Genomic DNA, 6,000 nt, shown 5'->3' with positions numbered 1-6,000 from the left:
GTTTGTGGCAATGAAAACTCATAAATGCTTTGGCAAAATTATTGTTCACTATGTGGGTTTCCTTAAATGAAATATACTGTCTAAAGAATCTTGAAATTTTAATGTGCTCCTCACCCTTGTGAAACCTGCAGAAAAAGTGGTGTTTACTCTATAGCAAAATCAATTAGCAATAAGAGCATTGACCTTTTCAACCTTGAAAATTGTATAATTTGCTCCACCCCAACGTCATCGTCTGCAAGACCTTTCAAAAAATAAGCATTTCACGCAGTAAACAGGGCGAAAATCAACATGAGATACTATTATCTTGAAAGTAATTCACTCAAGACTCCCCATGCAGGCGAACTCTTGATATCTTAAAAACCCCTTGACACTACCAGCAATAAGCTTATAATCGAGATAGGTGACAATATAGATCCAGTCGACCCCTTACGGGTGGGATGAAGGCTGATATGACGAATAAGATCTACTCTCCAGTTTCAGCCAGGAGATCGCAATGGGCTTAGGAGTGACTGAGTGACTTACTACATTACCCTCAGCGTAAAATAAGAGTAATAAAGGGGTAGTCCATTTGCATTGAATAGTTTTAATACGAACTTCAAAAAGAGGAACTTACGGTTCCGTTTAGGGCAGAGGCAACTCATCCGACGCGGCCTCTCTTCTGCCCTATGATCGAACGCGGTAACAGGTGGAAAACGCTCCTTTATATAATCGCAAAAAGTTGCCTATGTCCTAGACGAAACCGATAGTCCTTTGAATGCTTTGGTGCTACGCCCCAAACGAGGGGTCCGTGGACCAAAAGCGTTGCTCTCCATTTGGTCCGGTCCGGCCCATGGACTTAGGATTCCTCATATTCCAAACAATTAATGCGAGTAGCAGTTCAAGTACCACATACATCACTAATCAGTATAGTACAGGTAAAACAATTTGCTCAATAACAGTGACCATTTTTGAAATGGCGATGATATATTGAGTTGGGGGGAAAAAAATGTCGTATTTTGTCAATAGATGGCGAGCTATGTTTAGCTTGTGTTGCACTTATCGTATCGGGCCATACTATACGGCGATTTGAAGACAACAATCTGTGCTACAAGTGTCTCTTTGGCAGTGTTGTGATCGTACGTTTCAGTCTCAAGTTATAGCGCGTCAAAAATGGAGATGGATGAAGAAATTTGTCATATTTTACGTTTTTTTCTACCTGAGAAGTAAAAATGCAACGAAGGCGGCCAAAAAAATTTGTGAAGTTTATGGGCCCGATACTGTAACGATTTGTACAGCACAGCGTTGGTTCGATCGATTTGGTTCTGGTGTAGTGGATGGCGAAGATACTCCCCGTACTGGTAGGCCATTCGTCGTAGAAACCGATCAAATCGTCGAAATTATCCAAGTAGACCGGCATATGAGCATTCATTCGATAGGCCAGAAACTCGGTAAGGACCATTAAACCGTTTGAAACCATTTGCAGAAGATTGGATTCCAAGAAAGCTGGATGTTTGGGTGCCACACGCGGTAATGGAGACAAAGATGTTGCGTCGGATCAGCACATCTGAAATGAGGACATCTGCGATCGATATCACTATGGGGTTGCACCGATCGTGGAAAAATTGGGAGAGTCATTTTCGATGGTATGGACAAGTAATTCAAGCTGACGATGACGACCGAAATAACGATGGGTTGAGACGCTAGCTGGTGATCTGAAAGCTTCCTGACTTCATTCAGATTAGGCCTATGACCCAGTAAACTAGTGTCATTGAGCAAGACGAGCGCACCTTCACTTCGAACGGGACAAGGCCTCAAGAAAAAGTAAATTTTAAGGAGAAAATCACTTTGGTAGGGAAAAGGTAACTGCTGTTGAGGGCTCTCAATCTTCTTGTTATAGGTAAATGCCAGGAAGTATTTGAAACTAAAGTAGAAGTCAAAGATTCAGATGACTTTATCGTGACGTCAGCTATGGATTTGTGGTGATGTTATTGTTACACTGTTACCTGCCTGGTAACACTCATGAAATCTATGGGATCCTCTTTCCAGGAGCGAGAGACATCACCGTGATTTCCTGGTGTGAGTCTGGGATTGAGTCGATGTCGCCGGCCATCACGCAAATGGATTCTTGCCCCATGAACGTTTTCGTTGTGCCTGAAAGTAATCAAAATCGATACGAGTCTACCCCCTCTACAGCCTTTTTAGGTTTTAGAAGCGGGGTCGGCTCGTCTTTCGAATCCTGTGCACCGTGATCCCTAAATAATTTTGCTTCCCTCCTGACTAAATATCTGCTGTTCAACACATTCAATGAACTTGACTTATGGAGGACTCCATATTGTAGACGATTTGATCAAAAACTTTTCTGTATTCCTGACGAGAGAGAGTATATCACAGCTAAATCATAGTAATGTAATCACGACTTGATTCATATAAACATTATCAATGTTGGAAACTTCCTGTCTGGCCATTCCAGTCGAAGAAACAAGTACGAAACATATATTTCAATGTTACTTGAAAGAACAATGGCAAATACAGCAGGAAAAAACCGATATTGATCATTTAATAGTTATGCTACACTGGCTTTCTTAATGCTACGGGCAATGTTTATATTACAATCAGTAATTTTAAATCAGCATATTTACAATCAATGTTCGTTAAAATGTATGTTCATTCAAATGCTGGCCAATGTACTTATTTTTTGTTCCACTAAGATTTATAAAAGTTTGTGATGGTTACTCACCACCACAAGCTGTCGTCACGATATGCATACAGTACATCAAGTGAATGTGAAGGTTATTATTTTTTTTGGGTAGGAAGGTGAAATGTCCTTATGAAAAAAGTACCGGACTCCTGTCGGAGACAGACTACCGACTAAAACATATCCTTGGAGTGTCTAGGATTCTGACCCGAACCGTTTGACCGTTTGACCGTCAGGTCTATATAAGCAAAGCCCCGAGTATTCAAGGAGCCTCAGCTACATGGGCATTTTTTCTATTCATCTCCCCCTTTTTCACCTTAAGAATGCCTTGAGTATAACGTGCCACTCAGCTCCACGTCCCCCTGCTCTGTAGCATGGCCTCAAATATGGTGACACCCTTCCATGGAAAGGTGATGGGGATGGTTCTCCCATCTTTTGCAGAGCGTGATTTCCTGATTGCGCGAAAGTAAGATTGAAACTATGCATGACCGCTGAGTATCTGGTTTAGGAAATAGTCAACATCACCGTGCTTTCGATTGAACCACGGTTGCATATCCTTTATGAGAAGAGTGGTTCATTTATCTCTCGATTTTCTTCCTGAAATAGCTGCCATGCGCAAAATGTGCGGGTTCCCTATTCACAACCGACACTTCCTTATTTCCATCCCCTCGTCTGAGGTATATAAGCCTCCGTAAGACAGCATGGCGAGCGATTGGAATAACTCCTGCTGACAACATTAGTACTGGCTACCGAGACGGTAAGATAGACGGACACAACTCGCAGAGCGCTTCGTCTTTGTACTTGCGTTAGGCCCTTGCGGTACATTTCTTACTGAGGGAGTCAGCCCATACTTCGGAACCGCAAAGAAGGATGGATTGAACCGCGCTCATCAGCAGGCGTTCCCTGCTGGAGGAACCTCCGACATTGGACTTCAGCCGGCAAATCGCAAAAACACTCTAGCCGCAGCTTTGTCTGCGTGGTTGCGAATCTGCTCGTTTTCGTGCCTATAGTGATGCCGAGGTATTCCACCGCTGGCTTTCGACAAGACCATCACTTCATCAACCTTGAATTGGGAGGACTGTGGGAACTGTCTCCTTGGTCAGCACAACGACTTTGGTTTTTTTGCAGAGCTAGGGAGAATCCGTATTTAGCCATTCATTTGCTTACTCGCGGCATCACCATTCCCAGTGTGAGCTGAGTTGCTCAACCGCTGTCCTTCCCGGGTCTATTAGAGTAGGGCACGGTCCTTTAAATAGTTCCTTAACATTTGCAATAGGTAGCATTGAGTATTGAAACGATTTTTTAGCGCCTCAAGCATGTGACACCATCTTGCAGAATTGAAGACCTTTCTTATATCTACGGTCATAAAGAGTACCACTCGGCGACAGTGGTAACTGTTTGTCTCAGCCAGTTTTACCGCTCGTCAATGACATCAACTGTGGATCGCAGCACGTATTGCGTCAGTCAGTCGTGGCTTAATGAGCTTCTCAAATAACTTCTCTGCTGTGTCAAAGTTGCTTTTGCCATTGTTTATCAGCATAAATCTCATAACGTTCCCACGGGAAGGAAAAACACTCGCTGTCAAAGGCGTTGAAGGCGCTGAGTAGCAGGTTCGGTTTGTATTTAAAGGAAGTGGTTGAACTGATTGTCACGAAGTTTTGTGAGAACGTGTGGTCTGGGAAACCCTTTGCATATAGCAAGTGGCGCCATGTTGTGTTGAGTTTAAGGGCGCTCCCCATACATGTAAAAGGGCGTGGATTTTTTTTTTTCAGAATATGGCCATTGTGGAGATCAAATGAAAGGGCTCGATTAATGTTTTTCGTAACAATATTTGATATCGCGTGAAACGTATGGGAGTAAGGGCTCAATATATGACCCCCAAAAAGTGTAACAGCTTTCGTTCTTAGAACCTATCCAACCGAAAAATCTGAAAAAAGTCAGAGTGGTGTATCTACACGAAATCTAGGCCTCAAAGTATATCCCGTTCAGCTGGGAGCTCCCTTTAATTTCATGCTAGAAGTACAAAATTTGGCAATAGCATAAGGGATGTAAGATAATAATATAAGGTTGCAAAGTTTGAAGGAAATCCAACTATTATTATTATAACAAAGTTATAGAAGGTGAAACTTTTACATTTTATTTTAATTTTGTGTATTCTAAACCCTGTGTGGCGTTATCATAAAATATCCATTCGTCAATAACACAACAAAGTGAACTCATATGAATGGGGGTCGCAGGGAAACATTTCGTTTTTTTTTTTTTGACACATTCATTTTATTTAACTTAATATTTACAATGTTGAGCTTAAGGCTATTTCTTAACACTAGAACTTATTTCTAACGACATTAGTCTTATCTAGAAATTAACCTAAAGCTTAATAATAGAAGTGATTTACAGATTCACTTAACCTAAGCTTACAAGCTAGTGGAGGGAAAGTCAGGAAAAACCCCCCATAAAATAAAGATTGTTTGAGACATATAAATTACCGGTAAAAGGATGGGAGAAGGATGCGTAAGGGGAGGGTTAAAACTATTGGGAGATGGAGTAGACAGTGTCAGAGCGATGTACATTGTAGGGCCGATGGTAATACATTAATTTACCGTTGCGAAAAACGCGACCTAAGGAGTGAAGGTTTAGGATGTCGGAGGGGAGGACATGGGTTCTAAATGGGCGGTCTATAGGACTGATGTATGAACAGATGGACTCTCGGACTAGGCTATTGTCGTGATTCAGGGATTGGTAGAGGAACTTTATTAGGGATTTGATGAGGAACACGTCTAAGCGGGTCGAGTTGACTCGGTTGTAGACGGCTTGGTTGGAACGAGGATGGGAAGGGCCTAGGGATATTCGGAGGAACTTCCTTTCGTTAGCTCGTAGGCGCTCCATTTGGTGTGATGTTAGATCGCACCATGCTACGAAGCCGTACGTCATTAATGGACGTATTAGTAGCTTGTAGCAGTAGAGCTTAACGTCAGGACGGACGGGGGACTTGTAGTTGAGGATGGGCCATAAGGATTTAAGACCGGTTGAAGTGTTGGTGAGGATCGAATTAACGTGAGGAATGGGAGAGAGACGGGAATTTAAATGGATGCCGAGGTATTTTGTGGAGGTGACGGTGAGGATTGGATCTTGGCCAATTTTAAAGAGGAGATCGGAAATATCGCAGCGCATCTTGAAGGTGAGTTTTATCCTGCCTCGGAAGACGATGGCATGGCATTTGGACGGATTGAGTAGAAGTTTCCAGGAGATGAGGTAGGAGTTGAGGGATTGGATGGAGTGGTTTACACGGGATTGGGCAGCACGAATATTTCTGGATGGGGTATAGA

This window comes from Hermetia illucens, chromosome 4 (genome assembly GCF_905115235.1).
Source record: "Hermetia illucens chromosome 4, iHerIll2.2.curated.20191125, whole genome shotgun sequence".
In the NCBI taxonomy this organism is placed as follows: domain Eukaryota; kingdom Metazoa; phylum Arthropoda; class Insecta; order Diptera; family Stratiomyidae; genus Hermetia; species Hermetia illucens.
This window is presented reverse-complemented; position numbering follows the sequence as displayed.